Source organism: Mytilus californianus, unplaced genomic scaffold, assembly GCF_021869535.1.
Source record: "Mytilus californianus isolate M0D057914Y unplaced genomic scaffold, xbMytCali1.0.p SCAF_5, whole genome shotgun sequence".
Taxonomy (NCBI): Eukaryota; Metazoa; Mollusca; class Bivalvia; order Mytilida; family Mytilidae; genus Mytilus; species Mytilus californianus.
The window spans coordinates 13389938-13413592 of record NW_026262701.1 but is presented as its reverse complement, the minus strand read 5'-3'; positions in this window follow the sequence as shown (position 1 = coordinate 13413592).

The window sequence follows — 23655 nt, the reverse complement described above, 5'->3', positions numbered from 1 at the left end:
AGACAAAAAAAAAAGGGGGAGCATTAATCGTCAGTTCACTCATCAAGCCTATGTTTGGTATTGTTTCACTGTTCAGTCTAAATTTGACATGAATTGTGAAGTGTAGAAAACGACTCTATCAATCAAGAGATAAATGAATTTTGGCCCATTGAAAATTTGCAATGAACCATCATTTGCATAAATGGCCCAATGATTTTTAAAGGCCATAGGCTCATAGCCAAAATTAAAAAGTTCCCGTTTACTGCGTTCATATGTTTACAAATATTTATACATGTTTATGGTATGTAGTATTAAATTTCAAACAAAGTACGTCTGTGCTTTGTTCTGTTGGCATACTACTGACGGATTTACAAAATATACATGAATACGGTAGTTAAACGCACGTTTCAGTTACGTAGGATTTTTCTTGCCCTGAAAACCCTCTACATTTCTATAACAAATTCGTGTATTCTTATACAATTAATTTATTCTGAAAAAAGTCGAAGGACTCCCGTGATAATTACAACACAGCAACGGCCTGTCAAAATTTGGACGACCTGTCGTTAATTTACATGGGAAACCTACGTAAGCTTTGTTCTCTACACGAAGATCTACGATTAAAGTAAATGATTTAAAAGCTTTTTAATGTTTTCCTGTTCAAGTTTGGTAAATAAAAAAGGCAAAGTTTGATGCTATTACTTTATTTCGACAATTGACATACATTTAGTCTTAGATGCATGATTTTTTTAAATTATTTGTTAGTGGCTTTGAACCAGCTGTCAGTAACTGCGAGTACTCTCAGATCTGTACTTAGTGTCTTTTTGTTGTTTGGATGTACAAGTACCCGGCCACGTCCACTTGTATTTGTAGTATTTGTATTTTTATCCATCTGATGAGTTAAGCCTCTTTCAACTGATTTTTATAGTTCGTTCTTGTGTTGTACTGTTACACCACTGTCCCAGGTTAAGGGGAGGATTGGGATCCCGCTAACATGTTTAACCCCGCCGCATTATGTATGTATGTGCCTGTCCCAAGTCAAGAGCCTGTAATTCAGTGGTTGTCGTTTGTTGAGTATTTCCTGATAGACTCAAGCAGGCTCAAGTAACACCACTGCATAAGAAAAACAACCAACTTGACAAAGCCAATTATAGGCCTGTCAGCGTTCTACCAATTTTTTCTAAAATTTATGAAAAGGTTTTTGAAATTCAACTTGGTGATTTTTTTGAAACTATTTTACATCCGTATTTGTGTGCTTTTAGACGTGGCCATGGGTGTCAGACCACACTGTTACGACTGCTAGAAGATTGGCGTGCAGCATTAGATAAAAACCAGTATATAGCTGCTGTTTTAATGGACCTTTCAAAGGCTTTTGATTGCCTACCACATGAAATTCTGCTTGATAAATTATCAGCATATGGTGTCTCTGTTCATTCTATTTCACTAATTAAATCTTATTTGACAAACAGGAAACAACAAATTAAAATAAATAGTATTCTTAGCAGTTGGGCTGACATTCATAAGGGGGTTCCCCAGGGTTCTATCCTGGGCCCCCTACTATTCAATGTTTTTATCAATGATATATTCTTATTTATAAAAAATGGAACTCTGTATAATTATGCAGATGACAATACTTTATCATACTGTAGTTCTGATTATGATGTTTTGATTTCTACTTTGGAATCTGAATCACTCAAACTTATTGGGTGGTTCAAAATAAATAAAATGCAGGCAAACCCCGACTAATTTCAGGTCTTAGCAGTTGGGAAAAAGACATATAACAAAAATCCAACTATACGTATCCAAAGTGCTGATCTTTCGTGTGAGTCAACTGTCAAATTACTTGGCATTGACATAGATTATCAGCTAAATTTTGATATTCATATTGGTTAAATATGCAGGAAGGCATCTCAGCAACTAAATATTTTGAAACGTTTGGGGGCTTATCTGAACAAGCTAAGTAAGCTTACTATTTTCCATACATTTATTTTGTCAAACTTCAATTTCTGCCCTTTGGCATGGAATTTTGTACCGAGAAAAATTTTAAAAAATTAGAAAAAGTACAAGAAAGAGCACTAAGGTTTGTGTACGAAGACCATTCAAGCTCATATCAACAGTTGCTTGAAAAGGCTAAGATGCCTTCACTGCATATTAAAAGACAAAGATCAATGGCAATTGAAACTTTTAATATAGTCAATAAATTAGCACCTGTCTGTTTACATGATTTATTAAATGTAAAAGATTGTAAATATTCTTTCAGATATAGTAATATACTGGATATACCACATGTAAAAACTACACATTTTGGTAAGAAAAGTTTTAAATTTGCAGCTGCTACTCTGTGGAACAGCCTACCTGACCATTTCAGGACTGAAAACAGTTTTTCTCAATTTAAGAGCCTTATACAGTCTTTGAATGGTTCAAAATGTTGTTATTCTGCTTGTAGATAAGCTTTTTCATATTTTAGAAGTTGCTCTAACATGTTATTATGCCTTAAATGTTTGCATGAGTGCTACATTTTATTTGTGCTTAATTTCAGTTGTGCTTAAATTTTAGTTGTGCTTCAGCTTTGGCTTTTGATATGTATTTTAATAGTGCTTTGCATGTATTTCAATATAACTGTGCTGTTATATATACTGTCTGTGTTTGTGTTACCTTATATTCGGTAAAAAGCTCTTAAGAGCTTATGTTTATATTGTTATATGTGAACCGGATCAAAGTAAAACTTTCGTATTGTTTATGTGTTACATATTTGTTTTTCTTTCATATTTTGTACATAAATTAGGCCGTTAGTTTTCTCGTTTGAATTGTTTTACATTGTCATTTCGGGGCCTTTTATAGCTGACTGTGCGGTATGGGCTTTGCTCATTGTTGAAGGCCGTACGGTGACCTATAGTTGTTAAGTTCTGTGTCATTTGGTCTCTTTTGGAGAGTTGTCTCATTGGCAATCATACCACATCTTCTTTTTATAATATAAGATGTACAGGAGACGTTAACGTCATAATTTTATTCATGACTGCCTGACAACGACGTCGTTAAGAAGGTAGTCATGAGGGATATCTGAGAACGGATGGTTTGAAACATGGACATGTCCTACAACGGTAAGTATATTGCCGAATACAAACCACTAATTATTGTAATTTTATTACTTGTTTTACATCCGGTACCATTTAAACTGTCACTGTCTCTGATATTTACCCGCACATTAATTTAACCATAGCTTTAACCTGACTAAAAAGGTAGAGGGTCACCTGAAGTAAAAGAAAGTCAAGATTGTAAAAATAGATTTTTCTTCCTATATTTATGAAGTCATATTCCTAATAAGTAATTTACACCGTATGGAATATAGTTCGTTATATTCTAAAATGCTTTTGATCCTTACACGAGCAGTTTTATTTCAGTTGGATGCTTATGTGTGCTTTTTTATTCGATAATTATGTGTGCTTATTTCTAATGCTTATGTGTGTTTGTCTTGGGTGAATCTTTGCTTGTGATGTTTTCCATATTTGTTGTGGTCGGTTGCCAGCATTTTCTTAAGCTCATGTTTAGTAGAAATTGTACTTACTTGCTTACTTGTATAATACTTTCTTCACCCCTGATGTTTACTAAAGAAGTTGCAGAAGAGTATATCACTCAATATTCATGTTTGATTCAGATGAATAATTCTCAATACATACATACAGTATAGCACTGGAAAAAAATGTTTGGCTAAATACTAAATACTGTTAATTCAAAAATTATTGCATGCATTTATTATTGCGACTGTTGTACAATTGAATTTATTTCTGAAACATGATTACAATTTGATTTTACTTAAGTGTATTTAAGTATTAACTTTATTTATAAGTTTTTAAACTTGTTATTTATCCATCTTTGTTTGTTTTCATAAATCAATATTTTAAAGATACAATATCAGAAGAAGAATTTGCACTCTTACTAGAGGACCGTGCATTTCTGGACTATTTCAACTTGTATCAAAGTCTTCCGGTAAGTAATATGGTTTATACATATATAGCTGACTCGTCTTATTGTATCTTCTGGTCTTTGTATAACATTGTTTAAGACATGATTATTGTCCATATGATCAGGGATATCACAAAATAAGACAATTTGGACAGTTTCTAAGAGCTGTTTGAAGGTTTATAGCATCTATATGATTTGAGGCATTATATTTACATCCAAGCTCCTTTGTTCTACCAGAGGTGATATGAGTCGGATCACCCCTACCAGGTCATCCTAGCTTGAGTTTCTTTGTTCTGCATGCTTTCCTTTGTTCTGTAACATTTTGGCGGGAATGTCAAATCCACAATAAAACTTAGAATTATTTATACGGAAAAGACTAACTATCAAAATTTATGAAGAAAAATTACAGTGTCTATGCTGGGATTCGAACTCAAGACCTTTAGCATATAGATCCACAATTCATACCCCTAAACCAGGACGACTGGAAACAAATAACTGTTAATTTAACATATTTTTACATTGTGTACTTGGCTCATAAAGGGTATATACTATATAGTAATATATAAAGTATATTATAATGATTGTGTGGCATTCTAAACTACATTTTATGAAGTGTAAATGTTTTTTTTTTATCTAATCTAGAACAACTGGGATGTAAAATAGTTATCCCATTCGGACTTGATGTGTCAATGTAAGATCACCCTCTGGTCTCCGGCCATCGGGGTGATCTTACAATGACACACCGCGTCCTCATGGGATAACTATTACATACACCGCATTTCAATAAACATGATTTGTTTCATTTAATCTTAATCATTTTATAAATCGATTTGACACACTGTATCTAAAAATTATTCTCTTACGATTTATTTAAGATATTTGGACAGCACGTTATATATAACTTCATCGAGAAAGAGTTTTCTTACGAACCACCAACCAAGAAGGAGAAAAATGTAAGTGTTTCCTATATGAGAGTGTCTAGATAGGGTCATCCATTTCTGTATTCATTAATTTTTAAGTATTTTTTCTATATTGTTATATATTTTGCTCTTTATTCTCCATTCTTTTTCGGGGGGCTTATTTTCCTCTTTTCTTTATTTTTTGGTCCATTTTTCTGTAATATTTTTCCATTAGTTTCTATTCTGTAAATCCCATCCAAATCTCCATTCGAATGACATTAAATTTCAGTCACGGTTCGTGGCACTTTGACCTTGAAATGATTTAGCTGACTGAAACTCAAGTTCATGTCAAAGACGTTAAACAGTCCGAACCGATGACAGAAATTTAAAAGGGCACTAGCTGTCAAATTCATGTTCACCGATTTGACTCAAATTCTCATATTTGATTTATAACAATGTAAAATATTTATCCAAACTATTATAAGTCTAAAATAAACAATGAACCAGACATGGGCTCGATAATATGTAGCTTAGTTTCGTGTGTATTTTAGTCTAGACGCCATCTAATTAACTATCGAGTTGACCTCCGAAGACCTCCGATGACCATATAAGCGATGTAAACATAAATATAGGTATAAATAGATTAGGCAAACTCGTGCAATTGGATTTTTCTAGGTCTGTTTAATTTCGTATTGTAGATTAAAACTATATGTTTATCATCGTTTTTACCTGTATAAGAATGATTTTTTTGTGGAACCAAACTTCGCGAACAAACGCACTTTCGCGGAAAAACGCACTTTAGCGTATCGTGGCATCGGACTTTAGCGTGTTTCATTAAATAGAGCAGACCATCGCACTTTAGCGTAGGCCATCGCACTTTAGCATGACCATCGCGTTTTAGCGTCCCCATCGCACTTTAGAGTCCTACATATATATATATATCAATTTTCAGTATATCGACCGAAGAGAAGTTATTCGATGGTTACGTACACAAAGATATCCAGGATTTTTGAAATCACATCTTTTCCGGGAATATGTATTCAGTAGTAGACTCCGAGATATGGAACAGTATCTTCAAATGAAAGGTACGGCTTACTTTTCTATCCACTTTGATAAATGTTGTATTTTCGACAAACCTGGGTCATAAAAAAGACTGATGTCTGTACGTTTTTTGAGGTGAAAGGTCGATAGGATTTCAGACGATTTAGTGACATCTTACATTAACATTCAAATCAAAAAAGAAAAAAAATATGCAGAAAAATCTTTACACATGGTGCTCGCTAATATCAACAAGGTACTGTATAGTGTATATATATAAGTTAGCTCAGTACTTCAATCATACAAACATATTTATACCATCTAGATTGACTTCAAGGGCTACCCACATAACGTCAAACGTCCCAACAACCAAATGACGTGAGAATAAAGATAGAAAACCCCAGCCATTGCTTTATCATAATAAAGTCACATGTAGATATACAATATATGTACATTGTCGGAACATATAAAATTTATTTGTATGAGCTTTAGAAACAGGACAAAAAGAGAGGCTCACCGAGCTTTAATTTTCTCCTGTTTCGCAGCGAGTACAAATCTTACATTTTCCGACAATGTACATATATTGTTTTTATCCTGAAATTTACACCCAACACTTGAAACTTTAGTTGTTAAAATCTAAATCATTGTCTCTAATTTTTCAAAGAAATCGATATAGTTCAAACGCGGACCGCGAAGAGGACCCCAAAATGAACTGGTACGCAAAAAGAAATATCCACAGTACCGTTTGCTTAACATGGAAGAGGGGTAACAGGAGACTTTATTTGTACAAGTACAAGTACAAATAAAGCAAAAATTAATAAAGATAATAAAATACCGCGTCCGAAATTCTGTTTCAATAATATAATATCTAACTAACGATTATATATGTACAATGCTTGTTTTTTTTGTTACACAACTTTTTATTACATGTACTGATTGGTGATAGCGAAATCGCGCATCAGTAGAGAAACATATTTGTAAAGATGTGCTTACCCTTTCGGAGCACCGAGAAACTCCTCCCGGTTTTTGGTGGGGTTCGTGTTGCTCAGTCTTTGGGTTTTTTTGTTTTTGTTTTTTGTGTACTGTTGTTTGTCTTTTGGTCTTTTTTGTTTTTTGTCATGGCGCTGTCACTTTATTTTCGACTTATGAGTTTGAATGTCCCTTTGATATCTTTCGCCTCTCTTTTGGTATCGGTAAGTAGGCTCTTTATGCACTTTCCTGGTGGAATTAAACAATACTGCGCTACCCTCATTTGGTCAAAGTTTAATTACCGAACACGTGTCACAAGTTTAGACTGAAGTGCTGAATAATATAGTTTCTTGGAACGAGATAATTAATGTTCTGTCACTTTGTAAGTTTCAACTACTTGTTTTGGTTTGAAATGTATCAAATTTGTCAAGGTAATTAGTGATTAATTACGTTTATATAAAAATAAGAAGATGTGGTATGATTGCAGATGAGACAACATTCCACAAGAGAATAAATGATACAGAAATTAACAACTATAGGCCACCGTACGGCCTCCAACAATGAGTAAAACCCATACCGCACAGTCAGCTATAAGATAAGATAAGATATTTTTATTTCCAATTATGGGCCCCAAAGGGCATAAACATTACAACATCAATAATTTTTCATAATACAATACAAACAATGAGATAAAAAAAAATTAAAAGGCCCCGAAAAAAACAAATGTAAAACAATTCAAACAAGAAAACTAACGGCCTGATTTATGAACAAAATATTGAACGAAAAACAAATATGATATACAGCAATAAACGAAAACCACTGTTTAGGTTGCTTGGCTCTTCAATTAATGACATACTGTTAAGAAGAAAAATTGATAATTCTTTTTTATCTCTAGAAAGCGATGATTCGGGAGACCGAACTACATTTACAAGAAACCTTCTTGGCAATGCAGTTGGCATGCAACTATTTCGTGAATTTCTGATTGGAACTGCCGGCGAAAAATGTTATCGATGTTGGCTCGACCTTGAAAGGATACGACACATGCAAAATGAAAATGAACGCCGGAAACTGATGTTGTATATTCGGAACATGTATCTGGCAGATGGCGCTCCAGATGAACTAGACAGTGCAGGAAAATATACTGTATTTGAAGGTTATGTGGTTTTAATATTCATAAATGACAAAATATATAATACTGCAATCATGTTTTTCTTGTTAGTATTTAGGTACGTACGTCTAGGGGTCAAAACAAGATTGACTGATTTTCTGGAATTAAATTCATCAGTTGCGCTCGAGGCTTAAATTTTCGAAAGCCAAAATTAAAAACGTTTAGACCAGTTACACCAAATAGACTACATTGGTCTCCAAAACCCTTCTAAAGTCATCTAAGTATTATTAGACTTACATTATTTTGAACATTTACAAAGTGTGTAATTTAAGTCCTGCAAGTACAAAATCCATACAATTTAATATCGACAATGCAACAGGGGCGTTCATTAAATTTCATAAACGGACATTGATTTGAAATACATCTTTTCCTCCTAATCGTCTCTAATGTATTGATATCCGTATGAAATTAAAGAAAATAGGTATGCAAATGGTGATTGAATTTTCTCTATGCGTATTTGAATAATAAACATCTTATGTATAATGGTTTGGGCTTCCTCTTTTACTGAAATTTTAACAGTCATCACCTGTTTCCTACAAATGATCATAAACTATTATATTATAAATACATTAGATGTATGTTTCAATATAATACGTTATTCTGATTGGCTAACTGCAATCTCGCGTTATTCCTCAATCAACTTCATTACACAATGAAATTACTCATTCATGACACGAGGTCCCACAATAAAGTGCACAGGTAAATTAAATAAAAACTTGATAAAAATCGTGTTTTCATGATCCTAGCTAAAAAATGTAATTATAAGTATTGAATGCTTCTTTTTGTAACTTCATAGGGTTGTAAAAGCGTTGACCGTGCGCACATTTTTAGAATGAAGCGCTTCCGCGCTTCATAAAAAATGTACTTCGGTCAACGCTTTTACACCCCAATGAAGTTACAAAAAGAAGCATTCAATTCTTAAATAAAAACAAAGATTTTTTTTTTGTGACAGGAAAACTTAATTTTGATTTTATACCGGAAACACATATACAGAAGGAACTTATTCAAACATTTGGAAGAGGAAATGTCATTTATCGCGTAAATTCAGACGAGGCCTTTCGGGATTTGCAAAATCTAATTATCTCTGCAATGAAAGTATATTGGGTACCAAGATATATACTTCATCTCATGAAAACGGCACCTAAAGAGTGCCTAGCAGTTCTGCAACGAGAGACGCCACATGATAGAATGGCTATAGAAAAACAGCGGCAGATGAAATGTAGGTTTATGTTTCCGAAAGCTTATGAATCGACAGATAACACAAAGCCGGAACTAACTCCGACAAAAGTAATTGAGTCTAACGTTGCTGGAGAAATGACAAGTGTTCAAGAGACACCTAAATTTGAACGGTCCGATACAACAACAACTATTACCGAATCCAGTCTTTCGGATACACTGACCACGACTTTATCCGTTGAATCTTGTCTTAACATAGAGGAACCTACTGAAGAACAAGAAGAAGTCATAAAACACAGTAATTTTCTGACAATAGCTGGAGGTAAGAAGTAATAAAAATAGTGATTTTCTGACCATACTAGTAGGTGGAGGTTAGAAGTGATAAACACAGTTATTTTCTGACTTTATATAGCTGGAGGTTAGAAGTATTAAAACACAGTGATTATGACTATAGCTGGATGTAAGAAGTAATAAATCAGAATGATATTTTTTACTACTATAGCTAGAATTAGAATTAAGAAGTCACAAATCACAGTCTTGCTATAGTTGGAGGTAAGAAGTGATAAAGTAAAGTCTTACTATAGCTGGAGGTTAGAAATCATAAAACACAGTAATTTTCTGACTATTGCAGGAGGTAAGAAGTAATAAAAACAGTGACTTTCTGACCATAGGTGGAGGTTACACGTGATAAAACTCAGTTATTTTCTGACTTTATATAGCTGGAGGTTAGAAGTATTAAAACACAGTGATTATGACTATAGCTGGAGGTAAGAAGTAATAAATCAGAATGATTTTTTTTACTATAGCTAGAATTAAGAAGTCATAAAGCACAGTCTTGCTATAGCTGTAGGTAAGAAGTGATAAAGAACAGTCTTACTATAGCTGGAGGTAAGAAGTGATGAAGCACAGTCTTGCTACAAAAGGAAACCTATATGTCTTGCTTCAAATAGTAGATTAGACAGTTGGCGTTCATCCCAATAAAATAACAGACGCAATGACTGTAACCAGCACTCTACAATTTGTTCCTCCGAAAGCCAAAACAAATGGAATTAAAAGGCACTTCATAAACTGTTTTACTTACTAGATAATATAACAGTAAAAATCAGGAGTATTTTTATAAAACTCCTGCTGATGAAATCATACTTCCCAAATAAATCTCTATATTGTTTTATATTTAATAAAATAATTGCCTTCTTAAATTTATGGCTGTCCACAGGAAGACATGTCATCCTAATAGGACACATTATTCTAACTCCGAACCGATCTGTATTTGCTTTTACTCCTGAACGTCGCGTGCTTACCGGGAAGCAGCAAATACCAATTCGTAAGTCTCTTGTTTGATCCGTCCGTGGACCGAGCATGCTTCATAGAAAAATATGTAATGTATTGATAAGTGTATAAAAAAAATAGATGGTGTTAATCAATTGTTGATAATGGCATAAATGTAGGAACTGTTTTTTTAAAGCAATTGGACTTTACAAATCCTAAAATACAAAATATTCATATATGTCTTTGTTTTATACGTTTGTAGGAGGTCCATTGGAAAAGAGATCGCCACAATTAACTGCATCATTAGATTTCGGTAGTGCTGACCCAAGAGATCTTACGTCTTCATTAAAAATAATGTCCGATCAAACCGAGACACCCCCATTTACTTTTATTGGTTCGTTGCCTAAAATACCGCCATCGTTATCAACTTACATCAGCGGAACGAAACGTATAAACACTGGTCGGAAGGCTAAAAGCAAAGTTATGATTGCCCTTGCAGCTGAAAAATTAGCCGGAAATCCTTTACAAGCATACTTGTATCAATCAGGAAAGACTAGAGACATAAGATTGCTAGAATTTTGGACAGATTTGAGACAGTATTTGGATGCAGAAGATTCACATAGAGACGAATTTGGACATTTGATCAAGCGGAAGTTAGCCAACACGATCTGTAGTCAGTATCTTGCTGCCGGTCGCGACAATGTGTTGCCAGAAGCTATGAAAATGACGGTGTTTATGAGTATTACTAGAGAGGATGATGCTTCACTGCTCTGTTTTGTTCAAGATTTTGCAACTGAGGTATAAAAAAAAGAAACAGCATGTAAACGTATGAGGTCCGACAAGCTTTAAAATCTGCCGAGAACACTTTCTGGATTACACGTACTCTATAGATCGTCATTAGATACGCTCAAGTACAAGAAAAATTGAAAACAAAATACACATGTATATACTACAAAGATACTTTGGAGTAAAAAAAACTAAGAGAAATTACTTATTCATTTTGCAATTTAGAAGATGTTGGATCAGATTACAAAAGTTTTAGTAGAACTTTAAAAGTTTAGAGCGATACAAATCAAACACCGTACCGATCGATTATGTTTATATAGAACTTCCCTTCAAATATAAAATATACAAAGAAAGATGTGTGAAATGTGCTACAGCCTTTGTGGGTCATAACTCGTCCTGAATATGCTTGAAATATTTGCCACTGGACGTTAAGCAACCAACAATCAATCAATTGTGGGTCATAGTATGCTCTACACGTAAATCACGAGTCATAACTAGCTATAACATACCATTCTATATCACATAAACAGGATAAAGGAATAAAAAAGATATTGGACTGTGCAACAGACCAAAACCAAATAAATCACCAATATCCCTTCTCCTCCAAAAAACAACGACCTTTCTTGCCTAGCTCCCAAGACATTCAAGTTAATATAAACACTGGTACTGTGACACATCCTTACCACTTTTATTAAGTAAAATTAGTTTATCTAACTGCAACTTGTATTTTCTCAACGTCATCTAGAAGAATCCCATTGTATTTTTTTTCGAATTTATAATTTTTCTTAATCAATGCGCAATAATCCAGGATGTTACAATATAGATAGAAACAACATAAACACAAACAACACGAACAAGTAATGTTACGGAAATCAATACCTCATTTTTGTTTTATTGTTTTTTATCTTTTCAGAGTTTAAAAGATACAGTGAAACAATTTATGACAGCGGAACGGAAGGCTTTTAGAAGAGCTGTGGTGAGACAACAGCTGATTTTTTAAATATTTTTTTTAATATCTTATTAATAGGGTTGACTAAGGAATGCACGCAATCCTTAATGAACTGCACTGATTACATTTAAGTATTTGCAATTAGTGGCGAGCAAAATAGTGATAATGTTGGTTTCTTTCAGCCCAATGGCAAACCATTCACAAAGAGAAATATAATTGACAGCTATACTAAAAGCCTAAGTTTTATAATACATATAGTGCAACTCTGCTGCAATAAACATGGAAGCACATCATATATTAAGTTTTAAGACACATTGAAAATGACTGTCGTTTAAACAGACAATGTTCCAAAAGATTCCAGGGATTACTCTTTATACGTGTCGGGAACAAAATCAGTCTTTCTTTAGTCAGATGTTCCAAGAAAAATGACAAAAGCCTACCCGAAGTATCAAACAAGCCAAGAAATAACATGAACTATTTAACCGAAACAATCAACAATTTAAATCGGGCCATAGTGATATATTGTTTTGGTTGCATATATATAACAGAAATACTTTAGGATGCGACAGGCTGGCACTTTAGCTTATCCAATAAACTATTACGTACCTTTCAATAGGATATGAATTCATTTGATTGCAATATCATGACAATGAATCAGCTTAGAAGGGTTTATTATAAAACATAGCTTTATCATGAATAAAAAGATGTGTTGGGTTAAACGTCAATATAATAAGACAACAATAAATCGACCATGATAACAAATGGGCAGCCAAACTGGTATATATCGAAAAGAAAAAAGAAAAACAAAAGTTTTTTATTATTTATTTTGCATTTAACCTTCACATTCCTTGCGATTTCAAAGATTTGAGAAGCTTTCATATCTGTTGACATCCAATATTGGCTATCTTTGATTTAAATCAATAGAGTCATCTTTGGATTTCCCCATTTGCTGTAAATACCATCGGTTTTTTTTTTATCTTGATTTTATTAATTTTGATAACCTTTTAAATATATTACAGCAATCAGTAAATCTAGAAATATACATACATACAATGTATATATATATCTAATGACCAGATTTACTTTTTTAACCATTTAAATATTATTTTAGCGCAGGGATCACCATTTACTAGGAAAAATATCAGAATTTCAGGAAGATATGGACAAATACCAACACAATCAGACACAGGGTATTACTCCAGACGTTAAAGCGAACGATAGTCGCGCAAAGAGTGCACATCTATCTGATAATAGATTACCGAGCCGAGCGTCCGAGTCGTCAATCCCTATGTCACTTACAGATGAACATATTATGAAAGCGTTTGAATTCACTGTTATACTGGCAGAATACGGTAAAATGTTTTTATAAAACTTCTGTTCCTATACTTTTAGTGGGAACTGTAACCGGTATTTGTAATTTTATATTTATGAGACTTATTTTAATTTCTAGACGTTTTAGCAGAACTGGCAAATGTAAGCAACCTATGTTGTTTTAGATACAGGTAAAGCAGTTACCTCCTGTTTCACAAAACCTTGAATTTGTATGTTATAGCCGCCGGGGATGGATTCTTATTAATGCTGTGTTATTCGAGACACTATGGTTTATCAACCCTAGGATTAGGGGCCTTAAACTGATCTGATACAGTTTTGTTTTACTTATGTTTAAATTGCTCTTCAACTGTATATTTGATTTGTCCTACATTTAAGCGCCACTGACGAGTTTTCTTTGGAAGAAACGCGCGTCTGGCGTCCTAGATTATAAGTATGGTATCTTTGATGATATTAGTTACCTATCTGAGAGACGTATTATATGTCTCTGTCTATCTAGCATCGCTAGGTAAAGTTAATATTAGTTACCTATCTGAGAGACGTATTATATGTCTCTGTCTATCTAGCATCGCTAGATAAAGTAAATATTCGTTACCTATCTGAGAGACGTATTATATGTCTCTGTCTATCTAGCATCGCTAGGTAAAGTAGATATTCGTTACCTATCTGAGAGACGTATTATATGTCTCTGTCTATCTAGCATCGCTAGGTAAAGTAGATATTCGTTACCTATCTGAGAGACGTATTATATGTCTCTGTCTATCTAGCATCGCTAGGTAAAGTAGATATTCGTTACCTATCTGAGAGACGTATTATATGTCTCTGTCTATCTAGCATCGCTAGGTAAAGTAAATATTCGTTACCTATCTGAGAGACGTATTATATGTCTCTGTCTATCTAGCATCGCTAGGTAAAGTAAATATTCGTTACCTATCTGAGAGACGTATTATATGTCTCTGTCTATCTAGCATCGCTAGGTAAAGTTAATATTCGTTACCTATCTGAGAGACGTATTATATGTCTCTGTCTATCTAGCATCGCTAGGTAAAGTTAATATTCGTTACCTATCTGAGAGACGTATTATATGTCTCTGTCTATCTAGCATCGCTAGGTAAAGTTAATATTCGTTACCTATCTGAGAGACGTATTATATGTCTCTGTCTATCTAGCATCGCTAGGTAAAGTAGATATTCGTTACCTATCTGAGAGACGTATTATATGTCTCTGTCTATCTAGCATCGCTAGGTAAAGTAGATATTCGTTACCTATCTGAGAGACGTATTATATGTCTCTGTCTATCTAGCATCGCTAGGTAAAGTTAATATTCGTTACCTATCTGAGAGACGTATTATATGTCTCTGTCTATCTAGCATCGCTAGGTAAAGTAAATATTCGTTACCTATCTGAGAGACGTATTATATGTCTCTGTCTATCTAGCATCGCTAGGTAAAGTAAATGTTAGTTACCTATCTGAGAGACGTATTATATGTCTCTGTCTATCTAGCATCGCTAGGTAAAGTAAATATTAGTTACCTATCTGAGAGACGTATTATATGTCTCTGTCTATCTAGCATCGCTAGGTAAAGTAAATATTAGTTACCTATCTGAGAGACGTATTATATGTCTCTGTCTATCTAGCATCGCTAGGTAAAGTTAATATTCGTTACCTATCTGAGAGACGTATTATATGTCTCTGTCTATCTAGCATCGCTAGGTAAAGTAAATATTAGTTACCTATCTGAGAGACGTATTATATGTCTCTGTCTATCTAGCATCGCTAGGTAAAGTAGATATTCGTTACCTATCTGAGAGACGTATTATATGTCTCTGTCTATCTAGCATCGCTAGGTAAAGTAAATATTCGTTACCTATCTGAGAGACGTATTATATGTCTCTGTCTATCTAGCATCGCTAGGTAAAGTAGATATTCGTTACCTATCTGAGAGACGTATTATATGTCTCTGTCTATCTAGCATCGCTAGGTAAAGTAGATATTCGTTACCTATCTGAGAGACGTATTATATGTCTCTGTCTATCTAGCATCGCTAGGTAAAGTAGATATTCGTTACCTATCTGAGAGACGTATTATATGTCTCTGTCTATCTAGCATCGCTAGGTAAAGTAGATATTCGTTACCTATCTGAGAGACGTATTATATGTCTCTGTCTATCTAGCATCGCTAGGTAAAGTAGATATTCGTTACCTATCTGAGAGACGTATTATATGTCTCTGTCTATCTAGCATCGCTAGGTAAAGTAGATATTCGTTACCTATCTGAGAGACGTATTATATGTCTCTGTCTATCTAGCATCGCTAGGTAAAGTAGATATTCGTTACCTATCTGAGAGACGTATTATATGTCTCTGTCTATCTAGCATCGCTAGGTAAAGTAGATATTCGTTACCTATCTGAGAGACGTATTATATGTCTCTGTCTATCTAGCATCGCTAGGTAAAGTAGATATTCGTTACCTATCTGAGAGACGTATTATATGTCTCTGTCTATCTAGCATCGCTAGATAAAGTAGATATTCGTTACCTATCTGAGAGACGTATTATATGTCTCTGTCTATCTAGCATCGCTAGATAAAGTAAATATTCGTTACCTATCTGAGAGACGTATTATATGTCTCTGTCTATCTAGCATCGCTAGGTAAAGTAAATATTAGTTACCTATCCGAGAGACGTATTATATGTCTCTGTCTATCTAGCATCGCTAGGTAAAGTAAATATTCGTTACCTATCCGAGAGACGTATTATATGTCTCTGTCTATCTAGCATCGCTAGGTAAAGTAAATATTCGTTACCTATCCGAGAGACGTATTATATGTCTCTGTCTATCTAGCATCGCTAGGTAAAGTAAATATTAGTTACCTATCCGAGAGACATATTATATGTCTCTGTCTATCTAGCATCGCTAGGTAAAGTAAATATTAGTTACCTATCTGAGAGACGTATTATATGTCTCTGTCTATCTAGCATCGCTAGGTAAAGTAAATATTAGTTACCTATCTGAGAGACGTATTATATGTCTCTGTCTATCTAGCATCGCTAGGTAAAGTTAATATTCGTTACCTATCTGAGAGACGTATTATATGTGTCTGTCTATCTAGCATCGCTAGGTAAAGTAAATATTCGTTACCTATCTGAGAGACGTATTATATGTCTCTGTCTATCTAGCATCGCTAGGTAAAGTAGATATTCGTTACCTATCTGAGAGACGTATTATATGTCTCTGTCTATCTAGCATCGCTAGGTAAAGTAGATATTCGTTACCTATCTGAGAGACGTATTATATGTCTCTGTCTATCTAGCATCGCTAGGTAAAGTAGATATTCGTTACCTATCTGAGAGACGTATTATATGTCTCTGTCTATCTAGCATCGCTAGGTAAAGTAGATATTCGTTACCTATCTGAGAGACGTATTATATGTCTCTGTCTATCTAGCATCGCTAGGTAAAGTAGATATTCGTTACCTATCTGAGAGACGTATTATATGTCTCTGTCTATCTAGCATCGCTAGGTAAAGTAAATATTCGTTACCTATCTGAGAGACGTATTATATGTCTCTGTCTATCTAGCATCGCTAGGTAAAGTAGATATTCGTTACCTATCTGAGAGACGTATTATATGTCTCTGTCTATCTAGCATCGCTAGGTAAAGTAAATATTCGTTACCTATCTGAGAGACGTATTATATGTCTCTGTCTATCTAGCATCGCTAGGTAAAGTAAATATTCGTTACCTATCTGAGAGACGTATTATATGTCTCTGTCTATCTAGCATCGCTAGGTAAAGTTAATATTCGTTACCTATCTGAGAGACGTATTATATGTCTCTGTCTATCTAGCATCGCTAGGTAAAGTTAATATTCGTTACCTATCTGAGAGACGTATTATATGTCTCTGTCTATCTAGCATCGCTAGGTAAAGTTAATATTCGTTACCTATCTGAGAGACGTATTATATGTCTCTGTCTATCTAGCATCGCTAGGTAAAGTTAATATTCGTTACCTATCTGAGAGACGTATTATATGTCTCTGTCTATCTAGCATCGCTAGGTAAAGTAGATATTCGTTACCTATCTGAGAGACGTATTATATGTCTCTGTCTATCTAGCATCGCTAGGTAAAGTAAATATTCGTTACCTATCTGAGAGACGTATTATATGTCTCTGTCTATCTAGCATCGCTAGGTAAAGTAGATATTCGTTACCTATCTGAGAGACGTATTATATGTCTCTGTCTATCTAGCATCGCTAGGTAAAGTAGATATTCGTTACCTATCTGAGAGACGTATTATATGTCTCTGTCTATCTAGCATCGCTAGGTAAAGTAAATATTCGTTACCTATCTGAGAGACGTATTATATGTCTCTGTCTATCTAGCATCGCTAGGTAAAGTAAATATTCGTTACCTATCTGATTGACGTATTATATGTCTCTGTCTATCTAGCATCGCTAGGTAAAGTAAATATTCGTTACCTATCTGAGAGACGTATTATATGTCTCTGTCTATCTAGCATCGCTAGGTAAAGTAAATATTCGTTACCTATCTGAGAGACGTATTATATGTCTCTGTCTATCTAGCATCGCTAGATAAAGTAGATATTCGTTACCTATCTGAGAGACGTATTATATGTCTCTGTCTATCTAGCATCGCTAGATAAAGTAAATATTCGTTACCTGTCTGAGAGACGTATTATATGTCTCTGTCTATCTAGCATCGCTAGGTAAAGTAAATATTAGTTACCTATCTGAGAGACGTATTATATGTCTCTGTCTATCTAGCATCGCTAGGTAAAGTAAATATTAGTTACCTATCTGAGAGACGTATTATATGTCTCTGTCTATCTAGCATCGCTAGGTAAAGTAGATATTCGTTACCTATCTGAGAGACGTATTATATGTCTCTGTCTATCTAGCATCGCTAGGTAAAGTAGATATTCGTTACCTATCTGAGAGACGTATTATATGTCTCTGTCTATCTAGCATCGCTAGGTAAAGTAAATATTCGTTACCTATCTGAGAGACGTATTATATGTCTCTGTCTATCTAGCATCGCTAGGTAAAGTTAATATTCGTTACCTATCTGAGAGACGTATTATATGTCTCTGTCTATCTAGCATCGCTAGGTAAAGTTAATATTCGTTACCTATCTGAGAGACGTATTATATGTCTCTGTCTATCTAGCATCGCTAGGTAAAGTTAATATTCGTTACCTATCTGAGAGACGTATTATATGTCTCTGTCTATCTAGCATCGCTAGGTAAAGTTAATATTCGTTACCTATCTGAGAGACGTATTATATGTCTCTGTCTATCTAGCATCGCTAGGTAAAGTAGATATTCGTTACCTATCTGAGAGACGTATTATATGTCTCTGTCTATCTAGCATCGCTAGGTAAAGTAAATATTCGTTACCTATCTGAGAGACGTATTATATGTCTCTGTCTATCTAGCATCGCTAGGTAAAGTAGATATTCGTTACCTATCTGAGAGACGTATTATATGTCTCTGTCTATCTAGCATCGCTAGGTAAAGTTAATATTCGTTACCTATCTGAGAGACGTATTATATGTCTCTGTCTATCTAGCATCGCTAGGTAAAGTAAATATTCGTTACCTATCTGAGAGACGTATTATATGTCTCTGTCTATCTAGCATCGCTAGGTAAAGTAAATATTCGTTACCTATCTGAGAGACGTATTATATGTCTCTGTCTATCTAGCATCGCTAGGTAAAGTAAATATTCGTTACCTATCTGAGAGACGTATTATATGTCTCTGTCTATCTAGCATCGCTAGGTAAAGTAAATATTCGTTACCTATCTGAGAGACGTATTATATGTCTCTGTCTATCTAGCATCGCTAGATAAAGTAGATATTCGTTACCTATCTGAGAGACGTATTATATGTCTCTGTCTATCTAGCATCGCTAGATAAAGTAAATATTCGTTACCTGTCTGAGAGACGTATTATATGTCTCTGTCTATCTAGCATCGCTTGGTAAAGTAAATATTAGTTACCTATCTGAGAGACGTATTATATGTCTCTGTCTATCTAGCATCGCTAGGTAAAGTAAATATTAGTTACCTATCTGAGAGACGTATTATATGTCTCTGTCTATCTAGCATCGCTAGGTAAAGTTAATATTCGTTACCTATCTGAGAGACATATTATATGTCTCTGTCTATCTAGCATCGCTAGGTAAAGTAAATATTCGTTACCTATCTGAGAGACGTATTATATGTCTCTGTCTATCTAGCATCGCTAGGTAAAGTAAATATTAGTTACCTATCTGAGAGACGTATTATATGTCTCTGTCTATCTAGCATCGCTAGGTAAAGTAAATATTAGTTACCTATCTGAGAGACGTATTATATGTCTCTGTCTATCTAGCATCGCTAGGTAAAGTAAATATTAGTTACCTATCTGAGAGACGTATTATATGTCTCTGTCTATCTAGCATCGCTAGGTAAAGTAAATATTAGTTACCTATCTGAGAGACGTATTATATGTCTCTGTCTATCTAGCATCGCTAGGTAAAGTAAATATTAGTTACCTATCTGAGAGACGTATTATATGTCTCTGTCTATCTAGCATCGCTAGGTAAAGTTAATATTCGTTACCTATCTGAGAGACGTATTATATGTCTCTGTCTATCTAGCATCGCTAGGTAAAGTAAATATTCGTTACCTATCTGAGAGACGTATTATATGTCTCTGTCTATCTAGCATCGCTAGGTAAAGTAGATATTCGTTACCTATCTGAGAGACGTATTATATGTCTCTGTCTATCTAGCATCGCTAGGTAAAGTAGATATTCGTTACCTATCTGAGAGACGTATTATATGTCTCTGTCTATCTAGCATCGCTAGGTAAAGTAGATATTCGTTACCTATCTGAGAGACGTATTATATGTCTCTGTCTATCTAGCATCGCTAGGTAAAGTAGATATTCGTTACCTATCTGAGAGACGTATTATATGTCTCTGTCTATCTAGCATCGCTAGGTAAAGTAGATATTCGTTACCTATCTGAGAGACGTATTATATGTCTCTGTCTATCTAGCATCGCTAGGTAAAGTAGATATTCGTTACCTATCTGAGAGACGTATTATATGTCTCTGTCTATCTAGCATCGCTAGGTAAAGTAGATATTCGTTACCTATCTGAGAGACGTATTATATGTCTCTGTCTATCTAGCATCGCTAGGTAAAGTAGATATTCGTTACCTATCTGAGAGACGTATTATATGTCTCTGTCTATCTAGCATCGCTAGATAAAGTAAATATTCGTTACCTATCTGAGAGACGTATTATATGTCTCTGTCTATCTAGCATCGCTAGATAAATTAAATATTCGTTACCTATCTGAGAGACGTATTATATGTCTCTGTCTATCTAGCATCGCTAGGTAAATTAAATATTCGTTACCTATCTGAGAGACGTATTATATGTCTCTGTCTATCTAGCATCGCTAGGTAAAGTAAATATTCGTTACCTATCTGAGAGACGTATTATATGTCTCTGTCTATCTAGCATCGCTAGGTAAAGTAAATATTCGTTACCTATCTGAGAGACGTATTATATGTCTCTGTCTATCTAGCATCGCTAGGTAAAGTAAATATTCGTTACCTATCTGAGAGACGTATTATATGTCTCTGTCTATCTAGCATCGCTAGGTAAAGTAAATATTCGTTACCTATCTGAGAGACGTATTATATGTCTCTGTCTATCTAGCATCGCTAGGTAAAGTAAATATTCGTTACCTATCTGAGAGACGTATTATATGTCTCTGTCTATCTAGCATCGCTAGGTAAAGTAAATATTCGTTACCTGTCTGAGAGACGTATTATATGTCTCTGTCTATCTAGCATCGCTAGATGAAGTAAATATTCGTTACCTGTCTGAGAGACGTATTATATGTCTCTGTCTTTCTAGCATCGCTAGGTGAAGTAAATATTCGTTACCTATCTGAGAGACGTATTATATGTCTCTGTCTTTCTAGCATCGCTAGGTGAAGTAAATATTCGTTACCTATCTGAGAGACGTATTATATGTCTCTGTCGATCTAGCATCGTTAGGTAAAGTAAATATTCGTTACCTATCTGAGAGACGTATTATATGTCTCTGTCTATCTAGCATCGCTAGATAAAGTAAATATTCGTTACCTATCTGAGAGACATATCATATGTCTCTGTCTATCTAGCATCGCTAGGTAAAGTAGATATTCGTTACCTATCTGAGAGACATATCATATGTCTCTGTCTATCTAGCATCGCTAGGTAAAGTAGATATTCGTTACCTATCTGAGAGACGTATCATATGTCTCTGTCTATCTAGCATCGCTAGGTAAAGTAGATATTCGTTACCTATCTGAGAGACGTATCATATGTCTCTGTCTATCTAGCATCGCTAGGTAAAGTAGATATTCGTTACCTATCTGAGAGACGTATTATATGTCTCTGTCTATCTAGCATCGCTAGGTAAAGTAGATATTCGTTACCTATCTGAGAGACGTATTATATGTCTCTGTCTATCTAGCATCGCTAGGTAAAGTAGATATTCGTTACCTATCTGAGAGACGTATTATATGTGTCTGTCTATCTAGCATCGCTAGGTAAAGTAAATATGCGTTACCTATCTGAGAGACGTATTATATGTCTCTGTCTATCTAGCATCGCTAGATAAAGTAAATATGCGTTACCTATCTGAGAGACGTATTATATGTCTCTGTCTATCTAGCATCGCTAGGTAAAGTAAATATTAGTTACCTATTCGAGAGACGTATTATATGTCTCTGTCTGTCTAGCATCGCTAGGTAAAGTAAACATTCGTTACCTATCCGAGAGACGTATTATATGTCTCTGTCTATCTAGCATCGCTAGGTAAAGTAGACATTAGTTACCTATCCGAGAGACATATTATATATCTCTGTCTATCTAGCATCGCTAGGTAAAGTAGACATTCGTTACCTATCCGAGAGACATATTATATGTCTCTGTCTATCTAGCATCGCTAGGTAAAGTAGATATTCGTTACCTATCCGAGAGACATATTATATGTCTCTGTCTATCTAGCATCGCTAGGTAAAGTAGATATTCGTTACCTATCCGAGAGACATATTATATGTCTCTGTCTATCTAGCATCGCTAGGTAAAGTAGATATTCGTTACCTATCCGAGAGACGTATTATATGTCTCTGTCTATCTAGCATCGCTAGGTAAAGTAGATATTCGTTACCTATCCGAGAGACATATTATATGTCTCTGTCTATCTAGCATCGCTAGGTAAAGTAAATATTAGTTACCTATCCGAGAGACATATTATATGTCTCTGTCTATCTAGCATCGCTAGGTAAAGTAAATATTAGTTACCTATCTGAGAGACGTATTATATGTCTCTGTCTATCTAGCATCGCTAGGTAAAGTTAATATTCGTTACCTATCTGAGAGACGTATTATATGTCTCTGTCTATCTAGCATCGCTAGGTAAAGTTAATATTCGTTACCTATCTGAGAGACGTATTATATGTCTCTGTCTATCTAGCATCGCTAGGTAAAGTAGATATTCGTTACCTATCTGAGAGACGTATTATATGTCTCTGTCTATCTAGCATCGCTAGGTAAAGTAAATATTAGTTACCTATCTGAGAGACGTATTATATGTCTCTGTCTATCTAGCATCGCTAGGTAAAGTTAATATTCGTTACCTATCTGAGAGACGTATAATATGTCTCCGTCTATCTAGCATCGCTAGGTAAAGTAAATATTCGTTACCTATCTGAGAGATTATATGTCACTGTCTATCTAGCATCGCTAGGTAAAGTAAATATTCGTTACCTATCTGAGAGACATATTATATGTCTCTGTCTATCTAGCATCGCTAGATAAAGTAAATATTCGTTACCTATCTGAGAGACGTATTATATGTCTCTGTCTATCTAGCATCGCTAGATAAAGTAAATATTCGTTACCTATCTGAGAGACGTATTATATGTCTCTGTCTATCTAGCATCGCTAGGTAAAGTAAATATTAGTTACCTATCTGAGAAACGTATTATATGTCTCTGTCTATCTAGCATCGCTAGGTAAAGTTAATATTCGTTACCTATCTGAGAGACGTATTATATGTCTCT